Source organism: Gossypium raimondii, chromosome 13 (genome assembly GCF_025698545.1).
Source record: "Gossypium raimondii isolate GPD5lz chromosome 13, ASM2569854v1, whole genome shotgun sequence".
In the NCBI taxonomy this organism is placed as follows: domain Eukaryota; kingdom Viridiplantae; phylum Streptophyta; class Magnoliopsida; order Malvales; family Malvaceae; genus Gossypium; species Gossypium raimondii.
In genome coordinates this window covers 12,482,637-12,506,763 of record NC_068577.1, presented here as the reverse complement: position 1 = coordinate 12,506,763, position 24,127 = coordinate 12,482,637, and the positions used below count along the sequence as shown (strand labels likewise).

General features: G+C 32.4%; 1 non-coding gene across 1 annotated transcript; it reads left to right on the top strand.

Moving 5' to 3' along the window:
- Positions 1–2,389: 2,389 nt before the first annotated feature.
- On the top strand, positions 2,390–2,496 carry LOC128036400 (small nucleolar RNA R71). The gene has a single exon (XR_008193197.1). It is a non-coding gene; the product is annotated as a small nucleolar RNA R71 (small nucleolar RNA).
- The last annotated feature ends 21,631 nt before the right edge of the window (positions 2,497–24,127 follow it).

Sequence of the window (24,127 nt, the reverse complement as noted above, 5' to 3'; positions counted from 1 at the left end):
GACCATGTGGAATCACTCAAACCGTGTGTTGTTGTCGTTCGCTTCTTCTACGCCCATGTACATGGGATTGCAGGTCACACAGCTGTGTCGCTAGGCCTTGTTCCTCCAGTCAGACCATGTGGGTCAAAAAATAATTTTGAAAAATTAGCTTCAATATTTACACGGCTTATGACACGCCTGTATGTCAGACAGGGCAGTGTGGATCACCCCAGACTATGTGGGCCACCTTTTTTTAAAATTTTTTATTTTATTTTTTCTTTGTCATTTTTTTGAATTTTTTAAGTAATAATAAAAGGTAAGTGTACTAAGCACATAGCATAGTTAAAATAAATTTAAAAAATTTGCCTCTCAAGGAGTGCTTATTTAAAGTCTAAGCTTGACTTCCTTTTTGTAAGCCCACGGTTAAGTCAGATTTTGGAGTTGGAGCTCCTTTCTCTCTTTATCAGTACTACCACCAAAATAAAGTTTGAGTCACTGACCATTTACCTTGAATGTGCCATAATCAGGGTGTGTTACCTCAACAGTTCCATATGGGAATATGTTTTGTACCACAAAAGGATTTGACCATCTCGATTTAAGCTTTTCAGGGAACATTCGTGGATATCAATTGTCTAACAACACTCTGTCTTCAACTTTGAATTGGTTCGTCTTCTCTAAATGCACACCATGACATCGTTTTGTTACTTCTTTGAATGTTCTCGGTTTCTCATAAGCCTTTGGTCGCCATTCATCTAATTCATCAAGTTGCACCATTCGTTCTCCACTCGTCCCTTGATTTTTATCACCTTGAACAGGACATGGTTCTAACACATTTTCATTAGTGATTTTTTGCAAAGAATGTTGAGTCACACGATTACTAACATTATCAGAATAACGAGTATCATCTCACTCGCTAGAAACTCTCACAAATTCACATGCTTCAAGAGTAACCTCCTCATCACCTACCCTTAGCACACACTCACCATTACCCATATCAATAACAGTTCTAGCAGTGGCTAAAAAGGGTCAACCTAAGATCATGGGTACCTCAAAATCCTCATCCATGTCCAATATAACAAAATCAACAAAGAATATAAATTTATCTTCTTTAACAATTACATCCTCAATGATACCCCTAGGATACTTAATTGATCTTTTATCTAATTGAATACTCATCCTACTGGGTTTTGGTTCCCTGAGTCCAAGTTGTTTGAATATTTTATAAGACATAAGATTTATACTAGCACCCAAATCAGCAAAAGCTTCTTCTACATTTAAGTTACCAATAAAACAAGGCATAGTAAAACTCTTGGATCTTTAGGCTTAGTGGGTAGTTTGTTTTGGGAGAATGGCGGAGCAATCCTCATTGAGCTCCATAGTTGACAGTCGTCTAACTTCCTTTTATTTGTTAACAACTCCTTTAAAAATTTTGTATAATTTGGTATCTAAGAAAGGGTTTTCAACAAAAGGTAAGTTAATATGAAATTTTTTTAAAAGTTCAAGAAATTTACTAAATTGTTTGTTCATGTGGTCTTTGTTTACTTTTGCCGGATATAGAATTTGTGGTTTGTATTATTTGACCACTGGCTTATGTGCTTTCTTTCCATAATCCCATCATTTCCTCAACAGCTTCTTTTCAGGCTCGACTAACTCTTCCACGATTCGAACAATTATTGTATGCACTTGCTCTTTTGAGTTGGTTTTAGTGTGAATATAGGTAAGCTACCTTGTTGTCTCTCTGAAACCAGTTTAGCAAGCTGTCCAATTTGATTTTCATGCCCTTGAATCGATGCTTGCTGATTTTTTAGAGCTATCTCAGTGTTGTGGATTCTAGTTTCAGACATCGAAATAAATTCAGCTAATATCTTCTCAAAGTTTGGTTTCTTTTCTTGTTGATAAGGTTGCTAAAAACCTGGAGGGTGTTATGACCTTTGATTACCTTGACCACCCCAAGAGAAATTTGGATGATTCCTCCATTTTAGATTATAATTATTGCTATAAGGGTTGTTTTGAGATCTAGAACTATTACCCATAAAATTGACTTGGTCATGCTCCATTTTAGACTTGAAGGGAAAACTTTCTAGATTCATCATCCCAACTCCAGTTTCATCTCAATTGCATTATCAGATTCACCTATTTAGCCAAACTCAAACCATCAATTTTGTTATAAAGAGCTTCAACCTGACTCGACAACTTAGAAACTGCATCAATATAAAAAATTTCAGCTACCTTGGCAGGTTTTACTCTCATAACTTGCCACTGAAAATTGTTTAGTGCCATCTCTTCAATAGACTCTTGGGTTGTCTCAGGTGTTTTGTTATTCAATATGCTACCAGCTGCTACATCAACCACCTGTCTAGTTGAGGGGTTCAAACCATTGTAAAAAGTTTGAACTTGGAGCCATAGTGGTAGTCCATGATAAGGACACCTTTTCAACAAATCCTTAAATCTCTTCCATGTATCGTATAGTGTCTCAATGTCAAATTGATCAAAAGAGGAGATGTCTTTCCTCAACTTAACTATTTTAGCTAGTGGAAAATATTTCATCAAAAGCTTCTCAATCACCTAAGCCCAAGTCATGATAGAACCCCGAGGAAGTGAATCCAACCACTATTTTGCCTTGCTCCTTAAAGAGAATTGGAACAACCGTAAGCGTTTGACATCATTAATAACACTATCAATCTTAAAAGTGTCATAGATCTCTAGAAAATTAACTAAATGAGCATTCAGATCATTATCTGCAACCCATCAAACTTAACATACTACTAAACATCTAAATTTTGTTTGGCTTAATCTCAAAATTTTTGCAATAATAATTAGTCTGACAATACTCAATTCAGCCCCAACCAAAATGGGCTTAGCAAGGTCATACATAGTCCGAGGAGCTGGATTTGGTGGAGGCTGTTGATTATTAGGATTATCATCCATCTCAACAATAATGTCCTTTTCCTCTTGATCATCTATTACAATATGTTGACCTTAATTTTCTTTAACCTCTCTACGACTTTTACGAGTATTTTTTACGATCTCACTATAAAAAACTAATGGTTTCAATGGGTTGCCTCTAGTCATAAACCAAAAGAACCTATAAGAATTAAACAAAATAAAAATAAAAATGTAACAATTAAAATAAAAATATTAAAAAAATAAAAATGACTAAATTAATAGAAATAAAGTTGTCCTAATATTCTAGTCCTCAGTAATGGCGCTAAAAACTTGATGCATCGTGAACAAACTAAAACTGTGACAAAGGCTAGTGCACCTCTCAATTAATAGTATAGCTATGGTGAGCAAATATATCGTTCCCACGAAGACTAGAAGTACTAGTAATTACCGTCTTTCTATTATTTAGCCGATAAATTCGAGTGATTGATTAAAAAAATTAACTAAATTAATTAACTAATGAACACTACAAAGAACAAAACACAAAAAAAATCGAGTAATAACCAAGAAGCGAAACAATACCCAAGAAAGAATTCACCTAGACTTTATCTGTCACTATCAATCTAAATTACACAATTTCTTTACTTAGTATCTTAACCCATAGAAATCCCTAAATTATGCTAATATCTCTTTTGAGAGTAAGAGCAACTGAATCTAGGTTGATTAATTGAAAATTCTTTCTAATTAAAACCCCTATTATCGCATTAACTCATGCTATGGATTCCCCTGTTAGATTTGACACTAATCCGGTAGATTTATGTTGTTCTATTTCTAATATTGTATGCAACTCCACTCAATTACGTAAGATCTACTCTTAAACAGAGTCTATTTCTCCTCTTATTTTAGCATATCATACATGGATCAATAATCTAGAAATATTAAATCAAGAATTAAGCACACATAATTGAGAACAAGAAACTAAGTATTTATTGCGTAAAATAAAAATCAAACCGTGACACTGCAAACCCGACTAGGACGACCAGCCCGAATTCAAAGAGTTACGAGACTAATCCTAAACTGTAACAAGTACAAACTACCAGGACCTATTTTGAGTTACAAATTAAGTGTGTTTCTATTGAGTTTTACCCTTTACGAGACTAATCCTAAATTATTACTAAGTTTCCTTATCATCTAGGGCTAATTAAACCAATCAATTTTCAAGAGTAAATCGTAACAAAAACATATTAGAATACCAATTGAAAAAGACAAAAATTCAAACCACCCAAAACCCACACGGTCGTGTCCCCTAGACTGTATGTCATTAAATGATTGTGTTCGCATTGCGAAAAACTTTTAGGCATATCACACACGTCCGTGTGGAAATCCCACATGCCCGTGTGTGATAGCTCCAATTTCCAAACGCCCGTGTCACTTACCGACACTCCCGTGTACAACCCATGACACACCCGTGTGGACAGGCACACGCCCGTGTGAAAACCATTGCAACTATTTTTTTGAAAAACTCATTTTAAAACTCGATTTTGCATATTTTAGTGGTCAATTTAACCTGATTTAACTACGATTAACTATTATACATATACACACAACTTCAATTGAATTTATTGACATCAATTAAACCTCAATTAAATAGAATTAGGAAATTAGTCTCATGTACATCAAACACCGATTAAATCAAACAAGTGGCGTACCTTAGTCGCTAGTAAACCACTCCGTGGAAGTTTAATTTAAACAATCGTTAGTATAAATTTCATGTTTCACACACCGTGTTAACAATCACCGTGTTATCAAGCAACAATATATCGTAAATCAATCAATAATTAAACTCAAACATGCCTCAAAATTATTATAAAACCATCAAAAATAAATGTTCAATGTCCAAAGTCCATTTATAACCAAAATCAAACTATATTCCTAGGAGTTCCACAATGCCCAATTACAGTTTCTAAAATGTATAATAAAGTCTCTACCAAGCCTAAATCTCTTGGAGCTCTCTTGCTCGACTCCTCAGCTCCTCAATCTAGTCAATTATCTAGACGAATGTGAGAGTTTGAGCTTTAAAATGCTCAATGAATGTTAATAAAAACAACAAGTAAATTAACATCTAATTCATGCTTAATTCACAACTAATCATTCACCAATTGTCATATAAAAATAATTAAACACGTCAATTTACTTTTCATAAGTATTTTCAACACCAAAAATCAATTATTCAAAGCTTTCAATCATCAATTGTTATAGAAATAATCACAAAAAAATCAATTGTTATAATTAAACAAGTCAATTTAATTTTCATAAGTATTTTCATACATCGGATAAACGGATCTCTGAACTCCCACAAATATCAAATACAATCCACTAAGTTGAGCAGGCCAAAGCACACGGTCCCTTATCCGTTTTACCAGTTTTCACTTATTTTCAATCCTTTTGCTCCAAATGCTCTATTAAGCATCAAAGCATGAATTTAAAGGGTTAGGAGCATATAATTCATAATTAACATTGTTTAATCACCCAAAAACACATTAAGAATGAAGTACAAACATGTTACTTTTAGCACTTAACAAATAGCGTGCTCTTATTTTCTTCCAACATTCACTTCAGTGTTTGTTTTCGCAGTGTTCACATGTTGGAATGGTCATATCTTTTATTGGACCTTTAACGTTGTCCACCAATTTCACCGATTGATTGATCGAGTGTTTTTTTAACCCAATTTTTAATGAAGTTGGTCTCTATGATCTTCAAGTCCCCTTAGTTCACTTTGGTAGAGGTCTTGAATTACAGGTCCTAATTCTCTTTCTGAGGGCTTCAAAATTTTCTACTGAAGAAGGGTCAACAATTTTCAATCCTATAATTTGATGAATTACAGGCATTATTGTAGTTTACAAAATAATTTTTACTATTCCTTGAAGGAATTTTGTTATTTCACGGAATAAGCCTTCAAAGCCTTTATCCTTTTGGCGAGATCTATCTTCTCTATTCTCACCTTAAGTACTAGTTTGATCATCATCGTGTGCATTCATCTCCATTTTTTTGACCTTTTACAGAATGATTATCACTGTTAACTTCTAATTCAACAACTCACATTAACTCATTAGACATTTACAAATATAAGACAAAATAATTTACAATCAGCATCCAATCCTAACTCAGACTTGACTCAACCTTGACATGTAACTCTAAACTCAATTTTTTAGCTCATTTTAGTTCGAGAATCAACTAAACCTATAGCTCAGATACCACTAAATTTAACACCTTATACTTGACCCGATCGTTAGGTCCAAGCTACAGTGTGTCAAATTCATTGTCGGCTTCTGCCTTTCCTTTCCCTTTCGACGATACTGCACCATTTTCAGCAATTGAATGTTTAAATGTGAAATCCCTAAGGCCAAAAGTTATTCTTCTTCTTATTCAATTTTCTATTGTTAAAGATGAAAATAGAAATATGTTTATTTATTTATTTTAATTATAACAAATTTTACTATATAATCATTGTGTTTTCTTTGTTCCTACTGCCCACTATAGTTTAAGAAGGTATAATTGCCTTCTTAATCCCTACTCCTAGTTTCTAATTAAATTTTTTTCTAACAAATGAACTTTTATCAATTTTGCAATTTAGTTCCAGTACCTTAATTAATCACTAATTCGAAAAAATTACCTATTCAAAGTTTAATTAAGTTAGAATTTTACGGGTTCGATTTACGAAAACAAGCCTTGAAATTGCATTTCTGACACCACCAACTTTTGGGTCGTTACACTAAAGCTGGTACATTGTGTATAGGACTTCTATAGTATGTAGCGTCATGCACTACATTGGGATTCATAGCCCGGGAATGGGTAAATGATATCCTCTCATTGACATTGAATGGCTATTGAAAAGTGAACGTGTCCACCGATCGTTCGTCTTTCTAATGAATGACTTGATTACTTTTTGATAGTAAATACATTTTCATGTAGGGAGATGTAATGGTTACCATGAGATAAAATAGGAACATATTGAGAGAATGAATTTATCCCAAAGAGATCAATGATATCCTATGAGGGTAACACACTTATGACAATGTCATTGGATGAGCACTGATCGAGTTACTTTCGTAATGGTATGCCATTGGCGATAGCTCAATCATGATATTATATTGGAATAGCTTTGTGACTAAATTAATTTATAATTAATCGGTGAAAAGATGAAACTTAATTATAAATCATTTGAGCCCTAATCGCATATATCCAATCGATCCCTTCGCTAGCTTGTTGAAACCAAAAATGAATTGCATGTTGAATGAAATAAACAAAAATGATAAAAATAGAGAAATGAGAAACATTTGGAAATAAATGTGGTTCTCTCCAAAATAAAATAACCTGAAAATGAATTTATGGTTTTCAAATATAAGAAAGTTTGAAGTTGGAAATAAATTCATTGGTCATGGTGAATCCATTGAATGTAGAAATATTAAATATATTTTCTCATAGATTCTTTTACGGTAAAGTTGTCATGATTTTAACGAAATTAGAATTGGGTTGAGAAAATTATTTAATTGGGAAATTATTTAATTAAGTTAATTTGAGATGTTTATTTTGGGAAATAGAAAAACAAATATTGGGTTGGATCGAATTATAAATTACTAGGTTAAAAGTAGAGGAAGTACTTGTAATTAGACCTGATATGGGAAAGACCAAAAAATCCCTCATTTTTAAAAAAGGGACGACAAACCCTGGCTTGTTTAACTAAGGTTGCCACCTCACATACTCCTCGCTAGACTAGGAGTACATTTTTCTATTAAAATAAATCTTTACAATTCAACAAGGGTTTTACCTCTTCTTCTTATAAATAGTTGACACCAATGAGACTAAATATACAACTTTAAGATATTATTACTCTACCTATAAATAATGAGAGTTTATTCTCTAAATATTAAATTTATTTTCCAGAATAACAATTCTATCTGTTTATATTGAGAAAAGATTTGCTTTCACATTGAAAGTAAAGAAAACTATTTCTAGTTATATATTTGATTTGAATTGTTGGAGCCCACACTCTATATAGTTCATGGTATGAGAATAGTGGAGAAGGTTGTTCGATTGGAAGTCAGGAACAACAATGATTCATCAAGTTGAAAATACGTATGATTTTGGTAAAGGGTTTATTGCTATAATTGTCACAAATCGCTTTTCAAAATTTTTATTTTTCGTTGTGCAAGAAAACTATTTTCAAATCAGATTTTTTCCAACAATTGACATAAGAGCATCAGGTTGTATTATGTTTATAGTATAAATCAAGATTAAACTTCTCTCTTCTTCATGTGTGATTAATTTTGATAAGATGTGACATGTTTAGGGTTATGCATGCGAATGAATGCATGATATCATTTTATTATTGTGTATGATAAAGTAATTTTTCCAAAGTTATTATTCCTAGAAAATTAAATGTAATTTATTAATTTACCGTGTAACATCCTAAATTTTTGGTTTAAAAATGTAAAATTGTAACATGAATTAGCCATTAGCTTAATGGTTATGACCCATTAGCTTAATGGTTAAAAAGGAAATAAGGAGACAATGCAATTAGCTCAAGCTCTCGAATTCGATGTCCTTCCCTTGCAAAATAGCTTAATTTTGCTAAATTTTCTCCTTCCCCCTATTTTTTGTGCCGCCCATGCCTATTAACCTAGGTATAAAAAGTAATTTTTCACTTAATTATCAGCCTTTAGTCTTTTACTTTCAACCCTAGCCGCCCCTTCTTCTTCTTCTTTTCTCTCCTTATTCAATTTTCTTCTCCTTTCCATCATTGTGTCGCCGCCCAAAACCCCTTTCTCTACCGCCATCTTTTCATCATTATGAGTGGATTTTTTGCACCATTCTCCTCCTCTCTATTGCTTCCATTCCCCTTAAATTTTCAGCCTCAAACCTATCACTTTTACCACTCAAAAATTGTCCTCTATTGCAACCACAAAGATCTCTGTTGTCGCCCTTTTTTCCTTTCTAAAGTAAGTGCCTTTTTCTTTCATTTTTCTTATCAAATTTTTCTATAAAAGGACCATTTTTATAGATCTTGAATGTTGATGACTTTTAATGATTTAAATGATAAATTTCCAGCCTTCAAATTAATATTTATTAAGCTCCCAAAGTAGCCACAAAATCACCACCGTTGGTGGTGGTTGACACCCCTAAAACCTTTCTTTTTGTGGCTGCCATTTTGAGCCCTTGTTTCGATTTAAAAATATGATTCCATCCTTGATTTACTTATATTTTTCAAGTTTAGATAGGTTCATTTCTTCCTAAAAACAAATTTCTTTGGTGTTTTTCAAAACAATCCTCTTCGTTGCCAATTTTGGTGGTGTGTCCCTCCTAGAACTTACATTAGGGGCTGTTTACTTTTGTTACTTTTACAAATTATTTCCAGCAAGGTTTATATCTATTAAAAAATTCTTAATCAGCCTTTAATAATTTATTATTTAGGGAAATTTGATCTCCCTTTGTTTGGCGACTTAGATCTAACAAATTGGGAAGAGTAAGTGCGGTTGTTTGCGGGTTAATGCGTAGTTTTGACTTTTTTATTAGGGAATGTGTTAGTTGATTTAATTAAGGTTTTAAATGGATGATTAGTTACTAATTTAGTATTTTATTGTGTTAGACGCTGACATAAACGCTCCAGACCAATAGTGAGACATTCACCCTTTGCGCCTTCATTTCTCACTGAATCAATGTAAGTGAACTAACTGATTTGGATTTTGTAATTAAGATATGGTAGCACTATTTTGGTAAATCCAATAGAGGGTGTTTTACAACTTATTTAAGAGCATCTTAACTTGGTAAATTTTATATTTTAACTTAGGTTCAATTTAAGTTTAAAGGAGGAATCGCAAATTTTTCAAGTAGACCAAAATTAATGTGTGGGTTCTAACCTGTAGACTTGAGTTTTTAAATTTTATTTTTAGTGGTTAAATTGATATTTAAGCTTGCTGGTCGGGCTTATTTAAATGGCTAATTAAGTTATTTTAATGTGGCCGAATCAGGTACGTTTTGAGCCCTAATTAAATGGCACGATTGCAAAATTTGCATGGTTGATTAGTTGTTTATATGTGAGATGTTGTATGAAATGAAATGTATGATTTATATATAAAATGAATATTGGTGGTATGCATAAAATGTATTAATATGTAAATAAAGACTGTATGTTTGGGTGATGTGCCATGAAATGCATTAAATGAAAGTTAGCTATACATGCACCGGAAAGATTACTTATGAAATGATTATGAAATTAAGGCATGTTAGAATGTCATTGTATTGATAGTGAAATCGAATGCTTGATAAGTGTTACTATTGAATGAAATTGAGTAATGTAATCAGGGCGTGTAAAGAATGCTTCTAAAATGTAAATGTAATAGAAACATGTTCTTGGTTGTATTTTGTATGACATATCACATGTGCATTAAGTTTGTATATATGTTGTCAGTGCACTGCATATTGTGCACTACACCGGGAATGATGAGGAGAATAATGATTATATCGCATTTTGAATAGTAGTATAATTGCATTACGTATAAAGATGGTTTAACTGCATTAAACTTAGCTTAATATGTTTAGAGTTTGGCAGATGGGTTCTAGGGAACTCGTGGTGTGTAGTGGATGGTTTGGTAAGATTCTTTTTGTAATGTATTATGTCCAGGACACACTCGAAAGATAATATTTTATGTTATGTGATATGTTGCATTAATTTATTGATTGATATTTGTATGGATAATTGAATGTTCTTACTATTTAGACTCACACTAAGCTATTTTGCTCACCCTATAGTTTCAAACATCTCAGGTAATGCTCAAGACTAGGAGCAGACACGGCATGCGGACATACAACAAACTTTGAACTAAATAATTATTCAACATAAGTTTTACTTAAATTTCATTTGGTTTTTCTTTTGGACTGTAACGTTATTTGGATTGTGGTTTGGGTTTTATTCTATTTTGGTGTTTTCATTCATGAATACTTAACACTTTAATTTGATTTTTAAAGCATATTCTAAAATTGGACAATGCATGATACTTGGCTTAATGTTAAATCTTTCATAAATTTAGTTTTCGCTGCAATATAAGATAGTGAGGTTTTGTTGAGTGAAACAATGAGCAATGTGTTTTCTAAAACTACACTATCAATAAGCCAATCAAGACAACACAAACTTGACCCAGCCAAACTGGCGAGAAGCTAATGGTGGTTTGGCTACAAGAGGCTTTTGGTGGTCCAACGGTAGTGTCCGATGGCATGGGCCAGTGATCAAAGCTGACGGCAGTGATTGGCAATGGTGCCTACTGGTGGTCTGACAATGACCCAAGATAGTTAGACAATGATGGTTTACCAATGGCCCAACGGTGGTTGACGGCAATGATGATAAGAAAATGTGAATCGGTATCGTAGTAGAAATTCATGGTGGCAAAATTAAAGACTAAAAGTATGCTTTAGGGTAAATTTTGTATTTTTTTTATTTTTCTAAGATGGATTCATGGAAACTTTGGCTAGTTAAGGTCATTTAAATTTTTATGCTTTTATATATATGATAAGCATGATGATATTTATCTAACTACAAATGTATGTTAATACATATCTATGATAAGCATGTCATATAGTTTTGGGAAGAATGCTACATGCACTTTTGATGCATATATTGATCATTCATGATTGAAATTAGAGATTGAAAACCTTGCCTATTTTTAAAATATTAAGTGGGAAAAGGTCCCTAAACAAGACTTACGACCTCCATCAATGGTCTCTTGTGATGGCATGACAATTTAACTACCCTACAATAGGATTGTCATGTGGACTTCACTGAGGAGATTTCCTGAAAGTAAGTCGAATTTTCTTGTAATCATGTGATAGTTGGACCGACATCTGAGGTACGTATTATCGTGTGATATAACAAGAGTTTTGTCTTCAAAGAGCACTACTAGTCACAACATGTTACTTAGTGAGATTATCCCACGATGACTCATTTGTAGTGCATGATGCAATAGGTGTTGAGTTGATGGTTATACACTCAAGATATTGTAGTTAAATAACTTTCCATGAAGCTCTACTTAAGTTAGAGTGATGGACAAACATTGCACGATTATTAGTACATGTGAATGCCTAAAGAATTAGGTTCATGTACTAATTGGATGGAAATTCATGTTCTTACTAGTTGATCATGATCACTCCATAGTGGCTTGATTCAATGGTTGTAGGAATTTTCATTACAATGATTTACAAATTTTTCAAAGATTAATATAAGATGCATGCATCATCTTAATGCGTAACGTATGTGACCTAACGTCAAATGTAGTAGTTATTTTGGGATATTTTCGCACCTAAGGAGTTTGTTTTCTAGGGATTTTATAATTAATTATTACAATTTTAGTAGTTAGTAGCTAAGTAGTAAAAGTTAATAAAATATGTGTTTTTGACACATTTTTTAGTGCTAGTAACCTATTAGGCCAGCATGGGCCTAAACCTAGGTCAAAAGCAATAATGACTCAATGGTTGAGTTTGACAAGATTTTAAGATTCTATTTGATATCGAGCATTTATTAGTATTAGGGGCATATTGGGCATAAAGTGAACACATTTTATCCTATAAATAAAAGGCTCCTGTACACAAATTAGTGTATAGTTTTAGACGGAGATAGTTTTCTTCAGTTTTTATTTTTCTTTTCTTTTAAGTTCTCTTAGTTAGAAGATCTTATTCCGATGTGAAGACAATTGCAAGCGGAGATTGCTTTGAAACCAGGCTTCAATATATTATCAATGAGCATTCTCTCTACTATTTTATTTTATTGTTTTATTTATATTTTGTTAATTAGATCAACTGACAATTTTATGAATATTAGAATAATTTCTCGCGCTTTATTCATATCTTGCATGATTCGTTTGCTAAACTGATTAATTACTTAAGTCGATTAATTAACAAAAGAATAATGGTTCATAATATATTTAGTTGATATAAATTATGTGTTCTTAAACCCTTGGCTTGACAACCCTAAGAAGTAATCAAAGGTTAAATGAGGTCGGGAGACAAGCTTACTGAGTAAATCATAATTTATCTCAATTGAGAAAGTGAGGTTTGGAGATAAGCAAGTATCTACCAATTAATTAATTAGAAGAGGTCAGAAGGTAATACTAGTTAATTAATAGCTAAGACATATTAAAACCTTACTTCTGAAATTACTTAATCTCCTGTTTATTAATTAGGGTTTGAATCGATCATAGGCTAGAGACTTGCATTTTTTACACTAGGAGTAGGAAATTCCATTAGGTTAATTTAGGTTTATTAATTTAATTAGTTTACTCAATATTTTTTGGATTTACACTAATAATTTGTGACTCGATTGGATTAATAATTACTTTCTGTAATTAATTGAATAATAATTTCTCCAATTTACAATTCTTTGGGTACGATCCTCGGAACACTTACCGGTGTTTTGTTGTAACACAATACTATATTACAAATTGACTTGTATGCTTGCAAATACCGCACTTAAATATTTATATTTTTATTTGCATGTTTACTCTAAACGATAACACATTTAAAGGAAGTCAATAATTTTGCAAAACATTTTCAAATATTTGCTTGATAAAAGGATATTAATTAATGAATGTTGTATTTTCAATTTGAAAATGACACGTACTCCCCTATTAAATATAGTCACTGAGAACAAATTGAACAAAAATAATTATAAGAAATGGAAAAGAAACTTGATGATTGTCCTAAGCTGTGAGAAGCTTAAAACAGTTCTTGATAATAAGTGCCATCAGACCACTCAATTTGAGGCTAGAAAACATTGGGAGGAGTCTAATGTGATAGCTCGTTGTTATATGCCAGAAAGCATGACTAGTACCCTTTATAAGCAACTGGATAGAGTTATAAGACTGCCAAAGTGATTCTAGACAAGCTAGAGTTTGGAGGCTAAGCTGCCTTGGCATGACTGCCAGATATTACTAGTTTGATGAATGCCCAGCAAAAGTTGGACACTCCGGTCAAAAATCATATGATTGCTCTTATGGTATAATTTGCCAAGGTCACGAATATTGAGGCTAATTTGGACTAGAACACTCAGATTGAGATGGTTTTCAAGAGCTCGTACAAGAATTTTGCAGGCTTCTGGGCCACATATAACCTTGCAATAAGACCACGACACTTATAGAACTCTTGAAGGTTACAATCCTATGTGCAAATGCTGAATGGTGGTCAGCCCGTCTGAATAGTAGAATAAAACATTATTGTTGCGTATTCTTCAAAAGGGAAGGTAAAGCGTGCTAGCAAAGGTAAGGCTAAGGTCCTTACGCCACCACAAGTGGAAATGAAGAGAACTAGGAAGCCTAACGACTTATCTAAGTCTAAATGCATCATCTGTAGTAAGAAATGACACTTCAAGGTGAACTATAAATAGTGGAAGGAATACCTGGCCACCAAAAACAATAGTATAGAACTCTTGATGATAGAAGTTGTTTTAGTGAAAGATTCAATAGATCTTTGATCATTGATTCAGAAACCACTAATCACAAATGTGTTTCTTTATAAGGGTTTGAGGAGACAAAAGATCCTAAAGATAAGAGCCTATTGTTGCAAACCGAAAATGGGACAATTGTGGTAGCTGAAGTAGTGGGAGATGTACATCTTTATTTTGATAATTTTAGGAAGATTATTTCGAAAGACGTTTTCTATGTACCATGTTTCAAAAGAAACTTGATTTCAATTTCCTACATATAAAGATAGCTTGATTGTGACTTTTACTAATAATATTGCAATATTTAGAAATTTCAAACTTCTTTGTAATGTATGGATGTCAAATAATCTTTATTTTAGCAAACAAAAAAAGTACACACTGCTTGAGACTGAAATTTCAAATAAAAGACTTAAAACTTCTCAGTCTATTGAGGCTTACCTTTGACATTTGGGACTTGGTCATATTAACCAAGAAAGAATCACTAGATTTTTGAAAGATGGCACTTTAAGTTTGCTTAACAGTCCTCCATTTGGAGAGCCTTGCCCAGTGAATGAATTTATTCAACAATCATTCGAATCAGCTGTTGACTTAAACTCAATCTACCCTTACTCAAAGAAGTAATTGTAGCCCCAATACCAAAATTCATTGTCACAAATCACACACCAAAATACCTCACAATAAGATCAATAAACTCTCCAAAGAATACCTTAAATATTTTTGCAAAATAACCACAAGAAAATAGCAAAGTTGTCGACAAAGACACTCCAAAACTGCTCTAACTATGTGGCACAAAACAACCTATGTATAGGTATCTTCAAATGGTCAATTAATAATGTTTTGATAGATTTTAAAATCCTATTTAAAAGCTAAACTTATCCAATTAATTATCCCGAGTATTTATCACATAAAAGTCTTCATAAATCGATCTTCAACTACTCCAACCCTCTCTTGAATAAATATGATATTTATCTTTAAAAAGTAACATTAACAGTAAGACTTTCAAAATTATCCAGTTACCTCAAGCAATTCAATTGGGAGTCTTAGTACCGTAGTTTACCCATGATTCTGGTGTTGTCAAATATGCCACATTCAAGTGGACCGAACTTGACACAAATGAAATCTATTCAAGGCCCAAGTAGAGAAACAATTTCTCTATAACATAACATGGAACAACCAACATCAACTTGCCAACAAGAATATTTGTAAATCGTGATATTATCATTGTTAAAATAATTAAAATTTAATTATAAATTAATATAAATTTAACAATTTAAAAACATTATCGTGAAATATTGATAATAATTTTGATTTAATAGTTGAAAGAATCTTGAGCAAACATCAACTTATAATTCAATAATTTAGTTTAATAGTTAAATTTTCAATTTAAGTACTAAAAGAATGTTGATGTAAATTAAGCTCCAATTATAATTTAACACTTAAATTTATAATTTAAGTCGTAACTCAATTTTAAAAAGTTAATGTAAAGTTGAGTTTTAATGAATAAAATTCTAAGCATAAAATAGAAAAATATTTTATCAATTAATTATCACTTAATTCATATTAGAATTATGTATCAATTAAATTTTAAGTTTAGCTTTATAAATAGCATCCAATAGTTAGAAATATTCCATCTTGTAGCAACCACAAAATTTCTCCGAAAGATGGAGATTATTAGCATTGATAAGTTAGAAGTATCTAAAATCTTTTATTAATATGTTGTGTGATTTGACTATGCCTTGTCGCTAACAATAATTTTTTTATACAATTCCTAGAACTAGCCATAGAAACATGCTTGAACACGTTCAAACCCACATTCTCTTGCCCAAGCAACAATGTTGATGCCAACTAAGTTTAATTCTCGAAACTTATATGTTGAGCATATTTTTATCCTTTTTCGTTGAAGTAGCCCATGTTCTTAATTTGATTATATTTTGGCATTTACCCTTTTCTCTTAATTTGAATACTTTAAGTGTTAAGTGCTTATGGATTTATTTTTGAGGTTAAAGTATTGAATGACGAGATTGAAAATTGTGCTTAATTGATTATCCTTTATAATAAATCATAAGTATGATTACTCACTTGGCTATATCATGAGTTTCAAAAGAACTAGTGGCCCAACTGAGTAACTGAGGGTAGGTGTTTGGTGTTTCCTAGTATGTTCCTCTAATGTAGTTATGAGTAAATTTAGAGGTTGTTTAAGTGTGATTAACTGAGTAATTTAGGATAGGTGTTTGGGTTGTCATCTACACTCGTGTTAACGGTAATCATCCTAAATTTGTAGAAGTGAAAAAGTAAAAAAAAAGCATAAAAAGGAAAAAAAAAAGCAATACAAGTGCTTAATTGTGTTTATTGCTAAATATTTTGAAATTCGCTTCTCTAAAATTCTCATGCTTTGTCAAAGGGTATTGGTGAAACAAGTTATGACAGAAAAAGATGTTTGTGTCACACCCCAACTCTAGTGAATCCAAGATTTTGGCGTGTAGTAGTGAAATAATCTGTTTGGCGAAGTGTAATCCGTCCAAATATTTCTTTTGGCATATTGTAATCGTCGTGTAAATGAACATTTTATTTCAGGATATTCTGCTATTTAAAGGAAAAGATAATGCTAAGTGATAAGTGGTAAGTATGATACGAATTATCGCCAAAGGTATAAAACGTCTTGTTTGTCTAAAGTACTGTGCTAGTTAAGTTGTAAAGTGACCTAGTTAGGAACCAACTGGATAGAATAGTTTGATATTTATAATGCAAAATTTTCATTTATATTTCTCTCAGAGATTGTAGACCACTAAGAAGGCAAATTATGAAATGTGTGACACTTGTTAAGTTCCAATAGGTAGGATGGGTCATATTTATATGGGTGAGAAGGATTCTGATGGAGGTTCTTCTTCTTCTTTCGAGAGTACTTTCTGATTATTTTTCTTAAATCCAATGGCATCATTTCTTTATTATGCTGAAAGTTAAGAATTCTTGGTTTAATAAGTGATCATTCGATCTTTTGTTGTTGCTGCTAGTTTAAGAAGGATGGTGGAATATGGAGTTTTGAACTACAGTAGGTGAGTAGCAGGTGAATCTTTACCTTGACTCTCTCTCTTAAGTAAAATTTTAAAGTAGAAGAAATGTATATAATATAATTATATTTATAATAATTGGTAAGTGTGTGAGTATAGTAAAGATAAGATAAGTGTTATGATGATATGTAATAAGTTCTGTTGAGAGGAATGCTAATTGGTAAGTATGTAGGTAAAGCTTGTGACATGAAAAGTATGAGTCAATCAGGAATGCGATCAAATCTGGGTAAGTGAGTAATGAAAAATGTCTTATTATAAAGCCTCTAGTAGGGCAGTTATATTGCTAACCATATTGGCATGATATGCCTGTATTTGTATTCATGGTGTAACCTTCGATTCGATAGTGTATGAATCAAAATGTCAGATCATGATACTTGAATGTGTGTAAGACCATGGGATTAAGACCCATGGCATGATATGTCTTTATTTATATTCATGGTGTAGCCTTCGATAGTGTATGAATCGAAATGATAGATCACGATACATGAATGTGTGTAAGACCATGTGTTTAAAACCCATGTCATGATATGTTTGTATTTATATTTATGGTGTAGCCTTCGATAGTGTATGAATCAAAATAGTAGATCACAATACATGAATGTGTGTAAGACCATGTGTTTAAGAGCCATAGCATCATATGTTCATATTTATATTCATGGTGTAGCCTTTGGTAGTGTATGAATCAAAATGGAAGATCACGATAAATGAATGTGTGCAACACCATATGGTTAAGACCCATGGCATGATATGTTTGTACTTATATTCATGGTGTAGCCTTCGATAGTGTATGAATCAAAATAGTAGATCATGATACATGAATGCATGTAAGACCATGTGGTTAAGAACCATAGCATGATATGCTTGTATTTATATTCATGGTGTAGCCTTTGATAGTGTATGAATCGAAATAGAAGATCACGATAAATGAATGTGTCTAAGACCATATGGTTAAGACCCATGGCATGATATGTCTATCTTATATTCATGGTGTAGCCTTCGATAGTGTATGAATTGAAATGAAAGATCACGATACATGAAATTATGTATCAATCCATAAGGAAGAAACCTATGGCACCTTCTATGAAGTCCACTGAGATAGTAAAAAAAAACTGTGTATGATGCCTTTTATGGCGTATTTTGTTTGGCCCTTGTGGTGTGTTCTACCAAGTTTGTTTGATAAAATATGCTCATCCACCTCTGTGGTAAGCTATGGATAAATTCTAATGGTTCTATATGAAGTATTGTTGAGATAAAAGTTATGATATGTTTGAGGTTAAGGGGTTTTCCTTGAACAGAAATGTGTGTTTGTATGTTAAGAAGGGTATCTACCATGATAATCTGTTAGTGTTTAATATGGACGTATCTGTAGCTATGTGTGACCTAAGAAATTGCTAATGTGAGTTCGTCTGTGATATGTAGTGGTTGAATCATTATTATTTGGAATCTGCCATATTTGGGTTTTATAATGATTTTTTCTAAAACCATTTGCAATATAAGGTGTTGTTATTCCAATATTTTGGGGTTCTGTGTATGGAATTCATCTGCATTATTTGAGTAGTACATTATCACTGTAAGTTGGTAAGGTATCAAATTAATGTATGATTTAAATAATAGTTTGGTGGTATTCAGATTCGTTTAAGTATTAGCCAAATGTGTATGTATCTGCCAATGTTTAATGTTTGGGAGCAACTGTTTTGGGATAAGGGTATGTGTTAAGCTATAGTTTGCATGAAGTGGGCTCTGAAGGCAAGTTCTTTTGATAAGTGTCCATGAGATAAGGCGATATATGAAATGTCCGGAAGGATCTACAATTAGTTAGATAAGAAAGAATTGGTATGTTAAGAGTATGATAATTGGCATATAAGTGGCATATAAGTGGAAACCGAGTCTGTAATAGTATTCGCCTGATACAGAAGAAAGTGGTTCAAAAAGATAGATGGTGCACAAATGTTCTTCAAGTTATTTAAAGTCTCTGCCCACATATTTTTGTGATAAAAATCGCTAAGTTCTTCAGAACTTACACTGTTTGGTTTTGTTTCAGGTGTGTTGTTGGAGTATACACTAGGAGGGACGATTCCAGGAGTACGCCAAGTTAGCGAGGAAGTGGGTTATTATGCATACAATGGGAAAGTAACGCCGTTAAGATTATGACCTAAGAGTTTGTCCATAGCAAACTTTTATATTGTATATGTTGTAACAAGTTTGATGTAATGACTTATTTTGTAATATTTTCCCCTTGTTTTCAAATATTAAGTCTATTAGTTAAATAATTAGAAAAATGTTTTTACTAAGAAGTTTATGGTAACTGTTTCGAAAATCCTGTTTAAGTATTTTGTGTAGTAACACCTAAGATCCAGATCCAACGAATTGTGTCGGGTTGAGGATGTTACAATATGACTATGAGGAAGAAGGAAATATGATACTTTATGCTTAATCGAATTTAAAAGTGACTAGGTGCTTAAGGTTTGTGAACCTAATTTTCCTTATTATCATACCTAAGTCCTTTTCCTTAAAGCCCTAAGTGACCTTAAAAAACATATTAAAGGTTGATCATGTTCCCATGATTTTTGTAATACTTCTTATGCATTACACATTGTTAGAAAGGACGACCACATGTAAGTACAAAGATTCATTATTTCTAAATGGGATAAATCTCAAAATTATACATGAACTTTGATTTAATGTGTAATTGTATACATAAACTTTAATTTGGTGTAATTATACACGTGAAACTCTAATTGTGGTTCAAATTTATACTTGAAACGTTAATTTTGATTTAATCATACATATTTAAAGAAATAAATACATCAATTTATCTTTATATTGGATAAATATAATTATTTATGTATGCAATATATAAAGATAAAATTATGTTATATCAATAATTGTGTTAATAATTTACAAGAATTGGATCAAATCAAAATTTACATGTTTAAAATTGCAAAAATCAAAGTTCATGTATACAATTCCACAATAAACCATAATTCATGAATAGTTTTGGGATTTATCCTTTCTAAATCTTCCTAACTATATGAATTATTGTTGTAGCTAGGTTTTGCTTATCATACAAGATTTCAATTTTGGTCATGAAAGCTTAATTACTTGTTCCATGGGTGTATAACGATATTTTTATTTATCGATTCGAGTATTTCTTTTGTAACACCCAGTACCCGGTCCAGTTTTCGGGCCTGAGCTACGAGATGCTACAAATAATACCAGAACAGTAATGTGCAACTTAAAACATTAAATGATCATATTTACAAACACATTAATTATTAAAAATGAAAACTGGACTAAATCGAGCATAAAATACAATAGATTAGATTTGGGTACGAAAAAGGACCAAACTATAACATTTTAAAAACGTTAGAATCTGGTCAATACCTAGTGAATGGTATCAATATCATTTTGGCATTCTGCAAAACTTTAAAATTTAGGGTTCAAACATTTTATCCATAACTTGAGAAAAAGTATCGATGTAAACAATTAGGTATCGATACTTATTATAGGTACTGATACCGAATTGGCATACTGTCATTTTGAAACCTGTTCATTTGGTCAAGTATCAATACCTTGGTCCCTAGAATCGATACTTTTATCCAGATGGTCAAAAACCACAAGTTTGAAAGTTCATTTCATGCCCAAACCTATTTCTTATTTCATAAATACATATAGGTACACAAATAACCTACATAGAACTCTTTCAACCCATTACAAACATGCCATGATTCAACCATGATCAATTCATTTATTAATTTATTACAAACGGTACTCAAAACACACTCATTAGTTTTCATTCTTTACCAAAGTACCTATATCTAAAGTTAATACATATTCATCTCTAACTAACCATTAGGCTTCTAACTAATTCTAAGGGCATTCAACATTTAGCATCATCATTCATACACATACATGCCTTCCAAAATTCAAACTTTGGTATTCTTAAATCACATACAATGTTCTTAAGTTGTAAAACTGATAGGTGCTAAAAGTAAAATACTTTAACCTCATTCTTAATGCATGTTTGAATGATTATTTTGTGTTAATGATGAATTTTATGATTCTAATCCTTTAAATTCATGTTTTTATACTTAGGAGAGCATTTGGGAGCAACATGAGTGAAAAATGAGTGAAAATCAGAATATTGGGGCGAGGTACAAGGGCCACATGGGCTAAACCATTCCACAAGGTCATGTGGCAGGCCATGTCGATTTCACGAATTGCATTACAAACAGTGGAAAAATGTAATTTTTAGGGTTTTTTAGGCATTGTAAGACCTATATATGATAAAAATAAGAAGATAGGAGAGAGCCATCATAAAATATTCAAGAAAACAACTCGAAAAACACTATTGAAACAGATTCTGAAGTAGATTTCCATCAAGATTGAATATTCCCTTCTGATTTGTTTGGAGATTATAATGAGTTTCTTTGTTTCTTGTGGTTATATTGTCTCTATGATGTTCTTATTTGCAAGCATGAACTAATTTTCTAAATACCTAAGGGAGATGAACCCTATGATGAATTTTGTCTTTTGATTTTTATTTTATGCAATAAATACTTAGATTTTGTTCTCAATTATGTGTGCTTAATTCTTGGTTTAATATTTCTAGACTATTGATCCATGTTTAATTTGCTTAAATCAGAGGAGGGATAGACCCTATTTAAGAGTATATCTAGTGTAATTGAGTGGAGTTGCACGCAACTTAGAAATAGGATGACATAAATCTATCGGATTAAAGTAAAATCTAATAGGGGAATCCTTACATCGAGCTAATGCAGTAATAGGGGTGGAGATATACCACTGAGATTCCATCGATGCTGCTTTAATTTATTTACTAAGATGAAAGGATTTTTCAACTGAACTTTGAAATCTTGATGAAATGTAATGATAGACAAAGCAGACATATTTCTACATGCATCATATGATTGATACAATTAAAGATACATTAAGAAAAACTAAAAATCATTTGGAATGCACAAATGACAATTTATACCAACATGTATGGTCTACTCAAGAACATACCAGAAATGATGTTGCTCCATAATAACCTAAAGTACTTAACCTATTTTTTTACTGCTAGCATTAGTATCCGTTGAATTTTTCTTGAAAACGAATGGAATATAATGAAACTAAGGCAGCATTCATTGGTATTCAATAGGAGTACTGTTGAAAGTTGGCAACAACAAGGAATTGTCCACTGTCTAGTTTGGTTGTTAGAACTTTTTGTAAAATGTGAATCATGTTTAGTTTTATTGTAATTTTGTTTTTTGCTAAGGTGTAAGACCCTAAATAATTTATTTCTATTTCTGTAAATATTTGACACAAATATGTATTTGCTTTAGTGGTTAAGTGTTCTGGGTGTGTGTAAGAGGCCTTGGGTTCAATTTCCACTTTTGGAAATTTTTGTTATTTTTGATCCAAGCCTTACCCTTGTCAAGTGGGCTTTTATAAAATTGTTTGTTAATCCATATTAGAATGAGCCTGTTTGGTACGGTGTTACCTTGTTTGAGATCTTGTGTTTGAATCCTTGCTTGAACGAGGGTGTTAATTTTTGCTCAATTTTCTGATAGAGTTTCAGTAGAGCTAAAATTCTGAGGTGGTTATGAGTTTGTGGATGTAATGGGATTGTGATCAAAGTGGTTTTGATTATTTTATTTTTAATTCTTTTTCAAAATTTCCTCTCTCTCTCTTTCCAGGAAAAACTGACGTCAATTTTGTTTTGCCTTTCTCTACTCTTTCGTTGTTTTCTTTTTTTTTTTGTACTTCCTTCCATTCTGTTCGATCTGACATCAAATATCTGCATCTTGTTTTTTCTTTTTCCTTCGATCGTTTGGTAAATGGGATTCTAGTGTTTCTGTAGTTTTTGATTTCCAAATTGTCGGTTGGAACTTTATTTTCTATTTTAGTAGTAGTGAATCATGTAGAACGGGGCTCTCCTTTTGCGGAATCGTAGTTGAAATAGTTCGGGGTGTTGGGGTAAGTGATGAACGCTTGAATTAAACTATTTTCAGTTTTATGGTTTTAGTTTAATCATGAATTAAGATTGATTTAGTGAGTTTGGTTTGTCGATTTTAGGTGTTGTGTGGCTCAGGGGTGTTTTTGCATCAAAACCAAATGAAGTGTGTACCCGAAACACAGAAATTTGAACTTTGGCAAAAGCCAAAAAACCAATCTGTCGATGCCATATGGGCATGTGCTTGGCTGTGTGGTTGGTCGTGTGCGAGACACAGCTGTGCACAAGACACGACCATGTGGTGGTGTGGGTATGGCCGTGTGGCCCACTGGGTGTGTGGGCCCACACGGGCCTGTGGGCCTATAATTCTGGATTTTTCTCTAGGGTCGCTCGAGTCGTTCCGGCTGACTGTGGGCCTATCGTAAGGTTGATAAGGGCTAATCAAACCCTAAAATTATCTGATATGATAATCTGATATTTTGCTCTGAGTAGGAAATTGTATGCACCTTTGATTATTCTGATAAGTATATATATATGATATCTATATATGAGCATGTTATGCATGATATTACTGTATTTGTTTTTTCTGTATTTGTGATTGGGGTGGGTTTTGTATATGTGGAGGAATTGATCTATACGACGTCATTTCAGCTTATTTTGGCAACTTGACTGCATTTTATCTGTAACATGTCGCATCGAAACTATATGATGTGTAGGGATTGGTGGTGTTTATAACCCAACATGGGGCGATGGGAT